This window comes from Mauremys mutica, chromosome 1, assembly GCF_020497125.1.
Source record: "Mauremys mutica isolate MM-2020 ecotype Southern chromosome 1, ASM2049712v1, whole genome shotgun sequence".
In the NCBI taxonomy this organism is placed as follows: Eukaryota; Metazoa; Chordata; order Testudines; family Geoemydidae; genus Mauremys; species Mauremys mutica.
This window is the reverse complement of record NC_059072.1, coordinates 120,742,785-120,760,526: the sequence shown is the minus strand read 5'-3', so window position 1 is coordinate 120,760,526 and position 17,742 is coordinate 120,742,785.

Genomic DNA, 17,742 nt, shown 5'->3' with positions numbered 1-17,742 from the left:
CGTTCTTAAAACTGCAATACCCACCTGGTGAAGTGAAGAAACAGATTGACAGAGCCAGAAGAGTACTGAGAAGTCATCTACTACAAGACAGGCCCAACAAAGAAAGTAACAGAATTCCACTAATTCCCCAACTAAAACCTCTCCAGCGCATCAGCAAAGATCTAAAACCTATCCCTCTCTTACCACTTCAAAAGTTATTTCTCCTCCCTTGGTATCCTGCTGTTAATTGATTTATCTCGTTAGACTGACTTAACACTTGGTAAAGCAATCCACATCCTTTCATGTATTTATACCTGCTCCTGTATCTTTTACTTCATGCATCTGATGAGGTGGGTTCTAGCCCACGAAAGCTTATGCCCAAATAAATTTGTTAGTCTCTAAGGTGCCACAAAGACTCCTCGGTTTTTTTGCTGATACAGACTAACATGGCTACCACTGAAACCTAGCAACTTTCAGTTAAGGTATAAAGGAGGCCTCTACAGAGTGGATTTTCAGGGCTCAGAGCCCAGTTTTGTTTGAGGCGGCACTGACTCCATTTATACGTAGGTTTGGCAGAATTTGTTTTTTAATTTTTTGTAATTTTGACCATTTATACTGATGTTTATTTTTTTATCTTTGCAGTTGCAGGAAATTAAGGGAAGGCTGGGTTGGGCTAGGGTTAGTGCAGTGCTGACATTGGGGCTCCAGGGGGCTCCTTGTGTGGCTGAGGGGCCCAGGACACCAGGGTGCTAGGTGAGGAGGAGGAGGCTGCGGTTCTGGCCTGGTGGAGCAGAGACCCCCTAGCCAGGCTGCAAGGAGGAGGATGAGCCCTCAGCCACAGAGGAGACCACTTAGCTGCTGAACAGGTCCTGCCCTCACACTCTCAGCTGGTGAGTGAGTGAGTAAGTGAATGGGGCTGTGCTAGTGGAGCTGCCGAGGTGGGGCGGGTAACACCGATTCCTGCAGGCACCAGGTGCAGGGAAGGCTGCAGTCCTGGCGGGGCAGAGCAGAGACCCTTGGACAGGACTGCAAGGAGTAGGAGGAGGTCGAGACCCCAGCTGTGGGGGAGGTCACCCTGCTGCTGACTGATTCCATCCCGGTGCGGGGAAGCTTAGCAGCAGAGTTGCCTTTCCCTGTGACCAGGGGCTTATTGTCCTCACAGCCCTGGCTGGGGGCGGTCTCTGCTCTGCCTTGCCAGGACTTCAGCCTTCTCGGCACCTTGGGCCTGCAGGGATCCTGTGTCACTGGCCCCATGGCCGTGTGGGAAACCCTCTGCAGCTCTGCTGTCATGGCCCTGTTCACTCACTCATCAGCCCAGAATACCGGGGCCAGCCCCAGGGCAGGAACTGTTCCCTCACTCCTATGCCAGCAGGGGTGCAGAGGGTGCAGGGGTGCAGCATTGGCTGCAGGGCTAGTGACACCTGATCCCTGCAGGCATGAGGGGTGTGGGGAGGCTCCACTCTCGCCCATTGTTACTAATGGAGATTTTTTCATCAATTTCAGTGTCAGGCGAAATTGACGGTTATTGATGTCTATTGATTTAAATCAAATCCTGCCAAGTATATCTATTTAGTAGAATAAGACAGGCCTTCCAATCTGTTACGCAGCATAATAGTGCAGCTACAGTATTACTGTAAGGCCTTCTGGCTAGCTGTTTTAAATAATGCTTTACAGTAAGGTATCATTTATAAATACGTCGTCATTAATAAAGCATGGCAATTTGTAGCATGCATAAAAATTATTTATATTCATGTGCTAACCAAGCACATAGATTTAATAATATTGACGTCTTCTAACATGCGTTGTAACAGCTTGTCACAGCATCATCTGTTAAGCATTTCTTACTAATGCATTTCATACCATGCCTTATAATAATTTGTTAAAGGATGCAGCTGCATCTATTAAGCCTTTCATAAATATGAATAGCACATTTTCTAAAATGGCACCATATATTGAATTATTACTGGATATTCTAACTAGAAGCAGAATTTCTTTTTTTAACTTGGACAGAAACCCAGTCTTCACATGATGTACAGTAGGAAGCTGGCTCAGTGTACTACAGTTTACTGTGCTGTTGCACCATGTAATTTGGGCATCTCAAATTAACAGTAGCAGGGGGTAACTTCATTCAGCGGTCAGAGACGGAGGTACAGAAGTGCATCAGGGCCCGGACTAGAGCTGGATAGCTGTGTTAGTATAAGGCTGGTTAACCCCGTGGGCCTTGATCCTGCAAATTGAAGGTTCTGTAAGGTTCTTGTGGGGATTTCACAAAGGGGCGTGAGCCTGGCTTACTCTTACATACACATGGAGTAGGCCATGGAGCCTGCTCCCCAAACCTTGTGGATCCTATGCTCTATGTGTTGCAGACTGGGGTCCCCCCTCCCTATAGACCACTTTGTGAAGATGCTTATGAAGTGTGAGGCAGCTCTAGCAACTTTCATCATTCACTGCCTCCTGAAAAGCTAGCCAACAGTCAGACAGCGATGAGGTGTACTTTCCTAACAAGGTTTTCTCTTACGGCTCTCGGGTACCAGGACCTAGGCATTTTGCAATAGCTACTGAGGAGGCAGATGAAATTTTTCTTTACAGAGAAAAAATAATGCAATTAACTAATGACTATATAGTATTTACTTTGTACATAGCATTCTTCCTCTGTGGCAGGCTCCCTTCTGCTCCCTTTCAGGTCATCCGCAAAAACTTCCATTGATTTCAGCAGGAGCCAGGCCCTGAATGCTAAATTAGTGCAAGTTATGCTATTTTGCTGCTTCCACCCATGGCCAGATCTACAAAGGTGTTTTGGTGCTTAAAGATGCAGATAGGCACCTACTGGGCTTGAGAAAGTGCCTAACTCCCCTTGAATATCAGTGGGTGTTTGGGGCCTAAACTGCTTAGGAGCTGTTTGTAAATCCCACTAGGCGTTTGTAAATCTGGCTCCCAGAGTATAACCTACAACACGACTTATGTCCCCACTGGGTTAGGGGTAGAGTGAGGTTCCCATGGAACTGACAGCTGCCTACACCAGCTCCGACGTAGGACCCTCGCCTTTAGCCATGCTGCAGTGGCATTGTGTACTGCACCTACTGTGCACAGACTTACAGCGTGCGAGGTTGTGCTTCGTGCCAGTTTCTCTTTTGATTTGCCCCTTATTTTTGTCAGAGTACTACCTCTCTACATTTTCCCTTCTGTGAGTTAATCTAAAAAACGTGGCTCCCTACAATGTTGTTGGAGATTAAATTCTTAATTATGAATTTCCTTGCTATTATGAGTTTGCCTCAGATCCTTAACACGTCATTTTATCCTTAACATGTCATTTTATGTCAATTTCCATGCTATTTTTATTCATTAGTCATGGGCTATCATTTTTCGATATAATTACTGTAATTTCATCAAGTGACATAATTACAGTAAATACTTTGAGTAATTATCAGTCATACAGAAAAAGGTATCTGGAGGTGTAATAATGTCATATGATAACATATTTGTGATGTGAAAGACAAATGATGATGACATATTTAGCGCATGTAATTAATGACATAACAGCATTCCATATTTACAATGGTTAAGGATAGTGACATAAAATAATTTGCAGTGACATCATCTGTTGGTAATGATTACAGGAAATTGTACAATGTATGTGCAGCACCCAGGTATGGCAGTTCAATGGCTCTGGTCTTTTTTAAAAAATCCTATCTCAAAATTGTAGCAAGAAATATGGCCTGAGCTAATGGCCCATTGAGGTCAATGGAAAGATTCTCACTCACTTAAGTGGGGGGTGGATTGGGCCCATAATCCTTTTTTGTGGAATAAATATCTGCCATTTATAGTGACAGTGGAGAGAATGTTGTAGACATTAAAAGTGAAAAATAAACATGAACTGAAATGTGCTTTAGAAGGCTGTTGTGGAACAGGCCATTATAGCAGTGGTTCTCAACCTATTTACCATTATGGGCCACATATGTATTATGTGGGCCGCATCTACACAATATATATGTATGGCCCTGAGGCTGTCACATAGCCCCAGCTGTGTGCCGATTGGGCCGTGGGCCACTACATTATAGTCATAATATAATACACATGTGCCTGAGAATGTGATCCACAAAAACCGGCATGCTAGGCAGGGAGTTCCTAAGCTAGCCAATTGGAAAGGCTGACAAGAGGTTCTGTGTCCTAAGCCCCTCTCCTCTGTCAGAGATAGGCATCTAAGGATGGCATCTATCTTTGCTAGCGATTTACCAATGGGAAACCATCTCCTGGATTCAGGCAGCCATTTCTTGCAAGGAGTTAGACTTATAGTCTTTAGCTCTGTGGTTAGGATACTCATTGGGGTATGAGACACCCCAGTTCAGTCCTCCCCCTCGACCTGATGAGAAGGGATTTTAACAGGGTTTCTCCAGCTTTCAGGCAAGTATCACTTTCTTTTGGCCCAATTAATATTTATTTAATACAAATTGGAACAACTTCAGTAGATGAGATGGAGAGCCCCCACATCAGAATATCCCAGTCTAGTCATTAAGGCACTCACCTAAGGGGTGAGAGACCCCTGTTCAAATCTTTTCTCCTTATCAGGCAGAGGGGGGAATTGAATTGGGGTCTCACACATCCTGGGTGCGTACGTTTATCACCGGGATAAAGGGATGTGTTCCTTCCTCATCCTTACCCCCCACCCTTAGCCATTGTGTGTGGAATCATAGAAGTGTAGGGTTAGACGGGACCACAAGGGACCAAGATTCAGGATTTGTTGTGTCTAAACCATCCAAGACGGATGGCTATCCAGCCTCTTTTTTGAAAACCTCCAGTGAAGGACAGTCCATGAGTTAGGGATGCTCTGAGTATGCTTACCAGATCGGTCTCCACTGGCAAGATAGGTGCCTATCTCCACCTGATTTGAGGATCGCACTGGGGATTAGATGGCTGAGGCAGCAGTGCATGTGCCCAGAGGAAGGAATTTAAGCACCTAGGGAACTTGTAGAGTAAAAAAATTAGATACTGAATGTGTTTTTAGGTGCCTACAGGGTTAGGTGGCAATCAAGGGAGGATTTTGTGGATTGCAGGTGTGACTAGATCACCCAGATTTAGGTGCTTAAGTACCTTTGTGCATCTGGGTCACAGTGTCTCTTTATAGGAAATCAATGTAAATCAATGTGATTTCCCTGCAGAACTGTAAAACCACTGGGATAGGCAGGACTGTATGCAGCCATGATCATTGCAACATGACATAAATGTCACATGGAACATAACCAAACCAATTAGTATTTAGAGAGGAAAGTAATTAATTCCTAGTGAGGCCTAGCACTTGTATTTTTGCAGCTCTTATTCTGCTAAAAACAAGATTAACTCTATGCCACGATATTTGGGATTGTCCAGTGCTAATATGAAACTCAGAACCTAAACTTGGGTGTTATGAACCAAAAACACTTTTCAGATTGCCTTTAAATTGTAGAGATTTTATAGAAATGTCTGTGTATCTTGATTTTGTCAAGTCCCACATCACCATGGCACCTACCTATGATATTTCCCATAGTCTGTATGTGTGTGGATAAATGAAATCCAGGCCATTATAGTTTTTAGAGAATGAATTACTGCTTGATTTTAAAAACTGTGCAGCTTTGTAGAGGTATTACTAAATCTGTTTTCAAAACCTTACACCAAACTGTTGGAATTTGCCAGCAAATCCAAAGACTTACAAACTTGCAAATAAGATGCTTAAGAAAGAAGACTTGCCAGTAACACGACACAGAGTCAAGCTAATTCAAAGTGATTCAAACGAGAGATGATTTTTTTAGGACATCACTGGCCAGTTCTATATCCTAAATCTGATTGACATATAATACTACTAGGCTGAATGAAGAAGTTTTGCACATATTTTTACTTTAAAGAGCAATTGCTACGGGTAACGCTAGTTCGTTACAATGTGGAGACATGCCAAACTGTTGAAAATTAGATTGGATAGCTATCTTATGCTTCAAGGTCTGTGGACTTGGTGGATAATTAAGCATTCCTGACACTTTCACATGGTGCCATAAACTCACGGGTTGGAGAAATTACAAACGTTCAGGTTCTGATCCTGTTTCTCACAAGGTTTTGATTAAATTGGAATTTGCAAAGCAAGGTGCCTCACAAATTCATTAATAGAACTGGTTAGAAAATCTCAACATTTCAGTTGCAAATGGACATTTTCCATAGAAAAGGTTTTTTTGTTTTTCAACCAGTTCTACTAATTGTTCAAAAATATCCTTAAAACCCAATCAGGTGCCATGCCAACAAGATATACTGATATTTATCACTCTGGAGCTCCTAGAGCAATGGTTCTCCAAACTTATTCTTTCTGCAAAAACTTCATAAGAGAAGGAGTTTCTCACGCAACAGTTGTTATCGTATTGTGAGGACAACAGCAAAAAAATCAATTTTGGGCAGTGGGAAAACTTCCTGAATCCTACTCATTGTCTAATCTCACTATTTATTTACTCAGTTCTCTAATAAAAGGGCACTCGGCCAAAGCTCGGGGCAGCCTAGATTTTCTTTACAATATTTGGCTAATCAGGCCAGTCAGTCGCCCCCAAATCAAGTACACCAGATACAACATAGATGTAACCGTATTTCATTTAGAGCCCATCCTCCCACACACAAAAATCTCACCAGGATCCCTTACACGCTGCTACCAATCACCTGTCTCCTTGCAAGCAAGGGAGGAAAAAATGCATATACAGAGCACTCACCTTCACCGGGATCACATGACAATTGAAAAAAAGAGAGAGAGTGAAAGAAATAAAAATAACAGGCTTAATCCTATTTTACTTGGGCAAAACTTTCATTGACATCAGAGTATTTTACCTGAGTTAGAACTGCAAGTTCAGGCCTATTATTATAGACTATGTATATGACTATATCATTTAACTCAAACAGTATTTATGGTATAATATGAAGCCATCTTTTCAACAATGGTTTTTCCATTGTCATGCTACTGTATTTTAACTGCTTGTGCAATTCAAATTTTAACTTTGCCTTTTAAAAATGTTTGTATGGCTCATTTGTATTTGGTCATTCTATGCAAACCTAATAGCTCTTTCTCTGTTTTCAGTCATGCTAGTGTATATCAGGAGTACTGCCACATATAACTGAGAGCTGAATATGGCCCCTTGTCTCTAAGGAGTTATTTGCTCCAGTATGCTATATGTCAGTGCATCACAGCTTAATGCAGCAAGTACACTGAATGGCTCATGATATGACAACACAGAACATTTGATAGTATAAGTGTCTTACAGATACTGCGTATTGGCATAGGAAGTAATTATGAGGGGGTCACAGAATAGGTGACAGGCATGAAATCAGAAACACAGAAATACAATTCAGATTCCTTCTCCACATTATTGCTTACTCGTGCCCACAACATATATATATATTTATAAATTATTCTCCAGTACGGGGTGGTATGCAGTACCCATTCATTCCCCTAAGACACTTACCAAATGTATAACTTCTTAAATTTATGCAGCCTCTGTTGAGCCAAACGGAAATGTTAGCATTTGTTTCTAGTACACGGTACTAAGTCCTCTAAACCCACAGTCCATAGAATAGCTACGACCATTTTTTAAAAAAAAGATACTACCATATTTTTGTAGGAATCCTACAGAAATGAAATAATAGATGAATGGCTCAGGAGGCATACAAAAGAATAGCACAAGCATACCGGGACAAAATCGGAAAGACTAAGGCACCAAATGAGTTACACCTAACAAAGGCCTGAAGAGGCAAAAAGAAGAGATTGTGTTAATATATTACGAGGAAGAGAAAGACAAAGGACAGTGCAAATTGGAGGATTGGTCTGAAATCAAAAAGACAAAATTCAGTAATGACAAGTGCAAAATACTTCGCTTAGGAAGGAAAAATCAAATGCGCAACTATAAAATTGGGAATAATTGGCTAGTGGCAGTATGCTGAAAAGAACTGGGAAGTTATAGTAGATCACAACTTGAATATGAGGCCTGGTCTACACTACGCGTTTAAACCGGTTTTATGGGCGTTAAACCGATTTAACGCCACACCCGTCCACACTAAGAGGCCCTTTATTTCGATATAAAGGGCTCTTTAAACCGGTTTCTGTACTCCTCCCCGACGAGAGGAGTAGCGCTAATATCGGGATTAACATATCGGATTAGGGTTAGTGTGGCCGCAAATCGACGGTATTGGCCTCTGGGCGGTATCCCACAGTGCACCAGTGACCACTCTGGACAGCAATCTGAACTCGGATGCAGTGGCCAGGTAGACAGGAAAAGCCCCGCAAACTTTTGAATATCATTTCCTGCTTGCTCAGCGTGGAGCTCTGATCTGCACGGATGGCGATGCAGTCCCAAATCCAAAAAGAGCTCCAGCATGGACCGTACGGATGTGATCGCTGTATGGGCAGGCAAATCTGTTCTATCAGAGCTCCGTTACAGATGACGAAATTCCAAAGCATTTTTAAAAAATCTCCAGACAGAGGCCACAGCAGGGACTCAGCACACTGCTGCGTGACAAACGTAACGGAAAGCCAAAGACTAAAATGGACGCTCATGGAGGGAGGGAGTGGGGACGGAGGACTCAAGCTATCCCACAGTTCCTGCAGTCTCCGAAAAGCATTTGCATTCTTGGCTGAGCTCCCAATGCCTGTAGTGTCAAACCCATTGTCCGCGGTGGTTCAGGGCATAGCTCGTCAATTTACCCCACCCCCACCCCCAGGAGGAAAAGGGAAAAAAATCGTCTCTTGACTCTTTTAAATGTCACCCTATGTCTAATGAATGCTGCTGGTAGACCCGATGCTGCGGCACTGAACTGTAGCATCCTCGCCCTCCCTCCTTGGTGGTTGATGGTGCAATATGGCTGATATCTGTCGTCATCATCAGCCTTGGGGCAGATGGTTCAGTGCAGAAGGACTGGTACCCATCGTCATCATCAGACCATAAGTGCTCCTGGCTGGACTCCTGGTCATTCCCAGTAGATGGTACAGAATGGCTGGTAACCATCTTCATCGTAGCAACAGGGGGCTGAGCTCCATCAGCCCCCGCCCTTCATGTGTAAAGAAAAGATTCTGTACTGCCTGGACTATCATAGCAGCGGGATGCTGGGCTCCTCTCCCCCACACTGCTTAATGTCCTGTCTGGACTATCATAGCAGCTGGAGGCTGCCTTCCACTCATTTCATCTCACTAACAAGTCACTGTTTCTTATTCCTGCATTCTTTATTACTTCAGCACACAAGTCGGGGACACTGCAACGGTAGCCCAGGAAGGCTGGGAGAGGAGGGAAGCAACAGGTGGGGTTGTTGCAGGAGCATCCCCTGTGAATGGCATGCAGCTCATCATTTCTGCGGGATCTGACACAGAGCAGCTGTGCTCTCTGTTTCTTTGATACACTGGGTATCTAGTACAGTTGCCCCATATTCTAGGCGGGACTGATTCTATTTTTAGATACCATAAAGAAGGGAGTGACTTAGGGAATCACTCCCAATTTTTGTCTTTTGCCCCCCTGGCCGATTTCAGCCAGGGGCACCTATGACAGCAGCAGATGGTACAGCACAGAAAGACTGGTAACCGTCATCTCATTGCCAATTTACAATGGCATGGTAGACGGTACAGAACAGCTGACAACCATCTCTGCTGTCATGCAAAAGCAAATGGATGCTGCTGTGTAGCGCTGCTGAATCGCCTCTGTCAGCGGCATCTAGTACACATACGGTGACAGTGACAAAAGGCAAAGCAGACTCCATGCTTGCCATGCTATGGCATCTGCCAGGGCAATCCAGGGGAAAAGGGCGCGAAATGCTTGTCTGCCGTTGCTTTCCCGGAGGAAGGAGTGACTGACGACATTTACCCAGAACCACCCACGACAATGATTTTTGCCCTATCAGGCACTGGGCTCTCAACCCATAATTCCAAGGGGCGGGGGAGACTGCGGGAATTATGGGATAGCTACGGAATAGCTACCCACAATGCAACGCTCCAGAAATCGACGCTAGCCTCGGACCGTGGATGCACACCACCGAATTAATGTGCTTAGTGTGGCCGCGTGCACTCAATTTTAAACAATCTGTTTTACTAAACCGGTTTATGTAAATTCAGAATAATCCTGTAGTGTAGACGTATCCTGAGACAACAGTGTGATGCAGTTGTGAAAAAGGCTAATATGATTCTGGGGTTTATTAACAGAAGTGTTGTCTGTAAGACGTGGGAGATAATTGTCCCTCTCTATTCACCACTGGTGAGGCATCAGCTGGAGTTCTGTGTCCAGTTCTGGGCACCACACTTTAGGAAAGATGTAGATAAATTGGAGAGAATCCAGAGGAGAGCAACAAAAATGATAAAAGATTTAGAAAACCCTGACCTCTGAGGAAAGATTAAAAAATGTTTAGTCTTGAGGAATGAAAACTGAGGAGGAGAACTGTTGTTACTCTTCAAATATTGTTAAGGGCAGTTATAAAGAGGACTACGGTCAATTGTTCTCCATGTCCACTGAAATTGTGGCAAGAAGCAATGGGCTTAATCTGTATCAAGGGAGATGTAGGCTAGATATCAGGAAAAACTTTCTAAGTATAAGGGTAGTTAAACTCTGGATTAGGCTTCCAAGGGAGGTTGTGGACCCCCCAGCATTGGGTGTTTTTAAGAACAGGATGAACAAACACCTGCCAGGGATGGTCTAGGCTTAGCTGGTCCTGCCTCAGCATTGGGGGCTTGATCTGATGACCTTTGAGGTCCCTTCCAGCCCTACATTTCTGTGATTACTGAATGCCGTCAATGGCTGAGCTGTATTTCAATAAGCTTAAAATGGTAATATATTTTTGTAATTTTTTTTTCATGGAGCAGTTACTTCAAGACAACATTAACAAAATAAGCTGGTTGAAAGAAATTGTATCTATAGACAGGTGGCCTAATCTGTTTTATTGACAAATTGACTTAGTATTTGATCAACTTGAATACAGTCTTCAAGATATATTTCTATTAAAAAAAAAGCAGCAGAAGGAACACAGAGAATAATGTATTTAGTCCATCATCCTACTTCAGCTGTCATTTAAACACTGATATGTCTGTCGGAAAATAAAAGAAAAGTTTTACAGCTGTTGTGATCCTGCTGTCAGAATTGTCTTTATTGTCTGCTGGAGAGTCGCCTATGTAATTTCCTCCTCCCTGATATGATAATATATTGACCTTCTTTATTCAATGAGAAGAAAGCAGGTTATGATGGCTCTACCCACCTCCTACATAGAGCTTCACATTCTATTAGACGAGAAACAAAGCATCTTTGAGAATCCAAATCACTTATACTTCATTTCCTCAGTGTTCCTTTTCAGTGTGTCCTGGAAACGAGGGAAAGTTATAAGGTTTCATCTCACAAAGTTGGAAACTTTACAAAAAGAAATTAAATTCCTACATTTGGCTGGTGAATTTGTTTTCTTTTGAAGGTTTTTTGGAAGGAGGGAAAGTCACTAAACTTGATTTGGGAAGAATTAAGAAATCAGTTGGTTAGCAAGGTAAATGTAACAATGTTCAGACTGCTCTTTCATTTATGCTTTTAAAGGAGATCAATTTGTGCCCGTTTTGGGGTTTTTATGCCGTATGCAGAAGACCTGAATTTTTATTGCTTGTTTTTCACTCTGAAAATTCAGGTCTTCTGTTGTCCGGAAGACTCTTTGAGACTAGAGAATTAGTGCAATGACGACATCACAAGACAGAAGTGAAATTGGAGCAACAGATATGAGAAGGGTTTTATAGTCAGCCTTTAAAAAAAATATTTAGTTGCTTGTTTTTGTTAATGCTTATTTAACTGCAATGTTTAATTAGTATTTTGGATAAAGGAAGCCTTTGTTGAAGATTCAACACCTTTATCTCATTATAAACAGGCTCTGAGATCTTCCAGCTCCAAGGAAGACCAGACTTGTCAGGCCTAATTTTTCATTTCTTCATGCAGATTTTATCCCAGTATAACTGTTTCGGTTAGGCTTGTGACATTAACAAAACATTTACACCATATTTGATGTACAACAGTTCTGCAACCCCTGGAAATATGCAGGTGTACTGGTATAGCTTCTTCCCCTCCCCTTATGACAATAAGCTATACTGGTATGAGAGCCGTTATACCAGTATAATTGTGGAGTACTTAAATACACTAGCCGTTTGTACCTCTTTTGTGTGTTGACAAGCCCCAAGGGTTAAATAATAATAATAAAAAAAACCTTGAAAACCAAACTGAAACCAATTCATACTTTCTTCTTATATCACAAAAATACAAAAAAGGGCATAATATGATTTTTTAAAAAGTATTTTGAGCTTTGGAACTGAAACTAAAATGAGACATTGAGCAAACCCACGCCTGGTTTTGATTTTTGAAGCCTGGACGTTTAATGCCATGCTTGTCTCAGAGCTTTTTCTTCTAGCTAATACTACTTCGCAGTGCTGTAGTGCCTTTAATCCAAGGATCTCAAAGTAGTTTGCAGCCATTAATGAATTAAGCCTCATAACACCCCTTTGAAGTAGGTGGTATTATAGCAGTCTTAGAGAGGAATTTGAGTAATTTTCATGAAGTCATACATCCTTATAAGTTTAGGCTTTGTCTACATGAGAAAATTGCAGTGGTATAACCTAAATTGTGAAATTAAACTGGTGCAAACCTCTGTGTAGATCCTCTTATTGCAGTATGCGTGGCGTTTGGGGGTTTAGTTTAAGTCCTTGCCGCTACACAAAAGCTGTTTGCCCCGAATATATATTGGTATGAAAATGCTTTATACCAGTATAGCTAATTCTGTATGGGAAGGGGAAACAGCTATACTGCTATAAGATACCTTTATACTAATATAACTGTGTGTACATTAGGAATTAAACCAATAGGCCTCGTAGGCACAAAAACAGGCACTATTTTAATTAAACCAAAGTAGTTGAACTGGTGCAAATGCCTCTGTTTTGAAGCTCTTATTTTGGTTTAAAAGTGGCTTATTTTGGTAAATCTTAAACCTGTTCCTAATTGGCTTAAGCAAAATAAGCATGATTGAAATCAAAATAAATATCTACACAGTCTCTTTCACTAGTTTAAAATCACACCTTAAAGTAAATTGGTGCAGCTGTGCATGAAGACAAGTCCTTAATCAATACATTCTTAATCCCACCCCAGACTGTTTGCTTTGATTCAATTAATGGTTCAGAAACGAACAGTGTTGATGTCAGTTTTTGACTGCCCTAAGGCCACACAGTGCTTGTGGGGGAGTAAAAACTGAGTTCACTATTACATTGATTAGCCACAGGGCTGGTGCAACGATGTTTTGTGCCCTAGGCGAAACTTCCACCTTGCGCCTCCCCCTGTCCCCGAGCCCTGTGGCGACTCCCTGCCCCCCACGCCCTGAGGCACCTCCCCCCCCCGCGAAAGCTCCCCCTCTCCGCCCTAAGGTGCCCCCCCGTGGCAGCTCCCCACCCCCCTCCGCCCTGAGGCACCCCCCCGCCATGGCAGCCCCCCCTCCCCACCCGGGGAGCCGTGTGGCAGCTGCCCACCCCTGCTCTGCCTCCTCCCCGAGCACGCCGTGGCTGCTTCACTTCTCCCTAAGCTGATTGGCGCCGCAAGCCTGGGAGCTGGGAGAAGTGAAGCAGCCACGGCGTGCTCGGGGAGGAGGCGGAGCAGGGGTCAACTGCTTCATTTCTCCTGCCTCCCAGGCTTGCGGCGCCAATCAACTTAGGCGCCACAAGCCTGGGAGGCGGGAGAAGTGAAGTAGCCATGGCATGCTCAGGGAGGAGACGGGGCAGGGGTGAGCTGGGGCGGGAGTTCCCCTGCGTACCACTCCCTGCCTTACTTGCTGCAGGCGGCCCTCCCCACGCCCTTTGCCCCAGCTCCCTCCACCTAAATGCCAGCGGCAACCAGGGCGGCCAAAGATCCAGCAGCTATGGCCGCCGCTGAAGAAAGTGCCGCCCCCCCCAAATCCTAGCGCACTAGGCGACCGCTTAGGTCGCCTAATAGGTTACACTGGCCCTGATTAGCCACATGGTCAGAGATGGAAGCCCACGCTCTGGGTGTCCCTAAGCCTCTGACTGCCAGATGCTGGGAGTGGACGACAGGGAATGGATCACTTAATGATTGCCCTGGTCTGGTCATTCCCTTGGAAGCACCTGGCATTGGCCACTGCCGGAAGACAGGCTACTGGGCTAGATGGACCATTGGTCTGACCCAGTATGACCATTCTTACTGCAATTATGAGCATAGCAGCAAGCATATAGATTAGGAAGAGAGTTGAGTACTGTGCTGTATCCATAGCCTGTCACCTGTAAAGTGGATCCCTGGGTTGAGTTGAAAGGGAACATCTTGATGAATGGGAATAAGTTTCGGCTGATTTTCTGAGAAAAATATACAGCTCCACGAATATGAAAACTCAAAAAGGGATATTGCCTCACTGTGGCGATTTTAAACATTCATACAAAGAGGACTAGAACCAATGAGAATGTGTGTATGTGTTGGTAGTGGGCAATAAACTACAACATAGGCACAGGGTAATCTGCCTGGACTAATTTACCGGGAAAGAGCACAATCATGCCTGGAAAGTGACTGGAAAAAAAGCAAGGGTTCCATGGTTTTTCTCCTGTAATGACTTCCAGCTCAAAGTTTTTAAGTTGATTTTTGCACATACACATGTGGTTTTTGCTCTCTCTCTATCTCGCTCACGCTCACACGAGCCTTTTCTAGCTGCCAGCCCTGAAAAGTCAGCATGGAATCTGAAAGTCAAGCTTTCTGCTCTGTGAATCCTCAGCAGCCATATTCTGCAGTCAGAAATTAGCCAATGGTTTCATTAATGAGACATGAACCAGACTAGAATCCAGGTCAGTAAATTGAGGCGATTAATACGATCTCCTGCCTCTTTCCTGCCTTATCCCTTCAGACTGTAAGCTCTTTGGGACTGTCTCTGGTTAGGTATTGTGTTTAGCACAATGGAGTCCTGGCAATGGTGCTGTAGTGCAACTCTTGCGATCACCTATCTAAGCCTGTTCATGAACACGCTGGACACAAATCCCCGGAAGCTAGCCCAAGCAAAGGTGAGTGATGCCTAAGTCTCCGATTCCTTTGCTTTAGCGAACACACTTCCTTTTCTTATGTTTCTGACATATGCATTCAGTGACTGAGCAGACATCAGTTGCCCTGTGGTTTCCCTGGCTACATTTCTGTAATTTTTCTGAAAGCCCCTTGTTTAAAATCCTAATTACTAGATGATCGCTCAAGTGTTGACACCAAAGTCACAATACTCTGCTTGTTCATCTAGGGTGCTTTCTAGTTGCCCACGTTTTCCGTGGCTCTTTGCACCTTTTGGTAAATGCATAGATTGCTCTTAGGAATTATCTGTTCATCACGCTTGTTTTTAGCATAATGTCATAGTTATTCTTAGCTCCTTCCTAAGCAAAAAGGCTTTATAAATATTTTCGGCATCACTCCCCAGTGTGTAGATTAATGAGCTGACCTATATTCCCTGCTTGCTGGGTTAATGTTCATTGCCTTTTGGAAGTGTCCATTCCACTTAGGCTGTTCCATGGACTTATCAAATATCATGTTTGGAGAGGATTGAGCATTGTCATTTTCTTTTCCTCTTATTTATGCACCACTGGTAAATCGTAAAAAAAGGCTGTTTTCGTCTAACACTGAACAAGGGAATTAACTTAGAAAAAAAATTAGCCTTAACAGCTCCTTTTCTTGCTCGCTTAGTGCAGAGCGGCTCCCCAGAACCTTTCTCAGCCCCTCACCTGGGTTCCTGCAACAGATTTTACAAAACACTACACGTGCCCTCACACACACAAAACTCCACCAGCCACGTCTATGAAAAGGAATGACTTTGCCAGAGGCACAAGTCTCTCTACTGAAGTGTGGGCCTAGTCTGAAAAGTGGCACTTTGTGTATATAAAACCAGTCAAATCTGTTTATGTAAGTGACCTAAACAAGCTTTTACTTCTGTTTGCCTGACACAACGCTGGACAGCTGAGCAAGATTCCATTCCAGCAACAGCACAATTTAACTAAATTCCATTGTGGGTTCAATTTAGTCCAAACTAAAATTAGGTTCTTAAATCCATATTGAGGCACCTGCTTGACTTTCAAAATTACTGAGCAGCCACCAGCTCCCCTGGCTGCCATTGGGAGCTGGTGGATGCGCAGCAGTTTGAAAACATCAGGCAGCTGCATGGGGACGCTACTTCCAAAAGTCACTTAGATGCTTTTGAAATGTTTATTCTGTGGATTTAGGGCCTTAACTCTAGGTTCCTTTTTTGAAAAGCTTAACCTTAGAGTTTGATTACAAATTGGATATTTCTCATTCTCAGTTTGTCGCTCTCTCACACACTCCCCCTTTCCAGCCATTCTAGGTCAAAGCTTGGATTTTGCTATACGCCAGCCTATCCATAAACAAGTCATGCCCCTCTGCCCCCGATAGTTGAGTTGCGACGGTACAGATGACAAATGCCAGCCTTCTGCTCAGTGAGGAGATGGTGTGTGGGGGTGGGATTAGCAGTTGTAGCGCTTGCCATGAGGTCAATAGAATCACCTATGTAACAAGCTAGCTGGGCCTGGAGGCTGGCCATGCAGTAACTTAGGGGCCATGGCATGGAAAAGACAGAGCACAACTAATCTGCAATATTAGCTGTCCATGGTGCCATGTCTTGTGTTAGAGGGGAGTCTTGGGGGACTGCTCTTGGTGTGACTTTTGTGTACTGTACACTTAAGGTGCACTTCTGTGATACACACTGCGTGACTGATGAATGGGCTACTGTTTGTGTGTTGTGGCCCTGTGAAGTCCAGTATTTTTCCTGGCAAACCGGCCCCCTGACACGTCTTGGTGCATAGGCACTGCCTCTTTCTTTGTTGTTGACTGTGTCATGTTGGAAGACGTGTGTTTCTGTTGTCTACTGCTCACAAGAGCTGGCGTGGAGACTAGTGTCAGGCAGCCCTGCTTTGTTAAAGCTGTTCCCAGTCCCTCATTCTTACAGGCTGAGGGCCCTCACGTCCTAATGAAGTTAGTGAGAGTTGAAGGTGCTAAGTTACCCACAGGAAGAGCCTCCCAGCTTGCAAAAATCAGAGCTACATATTGTGGCTGGGATATTGATTCAGCAAGTTCAGGCTCAACCCTACAACTGCTTACTCACACAAGGAGGCCTTTGATGGAGCACCTCACAGGCGTAAGGATTTGTGGGATCACATCCTTGAATGGCTATATGCTACTCCCCATTTTCCCAAGCATCCTGTCTCCCTGTTATGAGTGGTTTTTGAATCGTATAGGGGCACATACACACTGAAGCCACCTGAATTTGTACTTTGCTTTTGGCAGTTTTCTTTTCGGGGGGAAGATGGAGGTGGTAGGAAGTTTGCACTGATTTTGTCTCACTTTCTGACACATGTTGCTGTGGAAACTGAATGAGTGGTTAGTCAATATGCCCCAAAATCCAGGTTAACTGTGAATAGGGTTATTGATTGATTACTTATTTATCTTTATGGATAAATTTCCCTGAATTTGTTTTGAATTCCTGAACCTAATAGCTATACTTATAAATTAGCTAAACTAAATCAATGTATTGTTTAGAGCTGGGCTTGAACCAAAACTCAGATCCAAGCAGCCCCACATATACAGCAGCCAGTATCTGGATCCAGATCTGTACTTTGGAAATCGTTCCTGTCTGCATGTGGCCTGAATAAGATCTCTGGGTCCAAATTTTTCTCCTGACATTTCACCGGCATTACACCAGGAAAGAGTTTGGCCCCTGGGAGTTGTACAACCTTGAATTTTT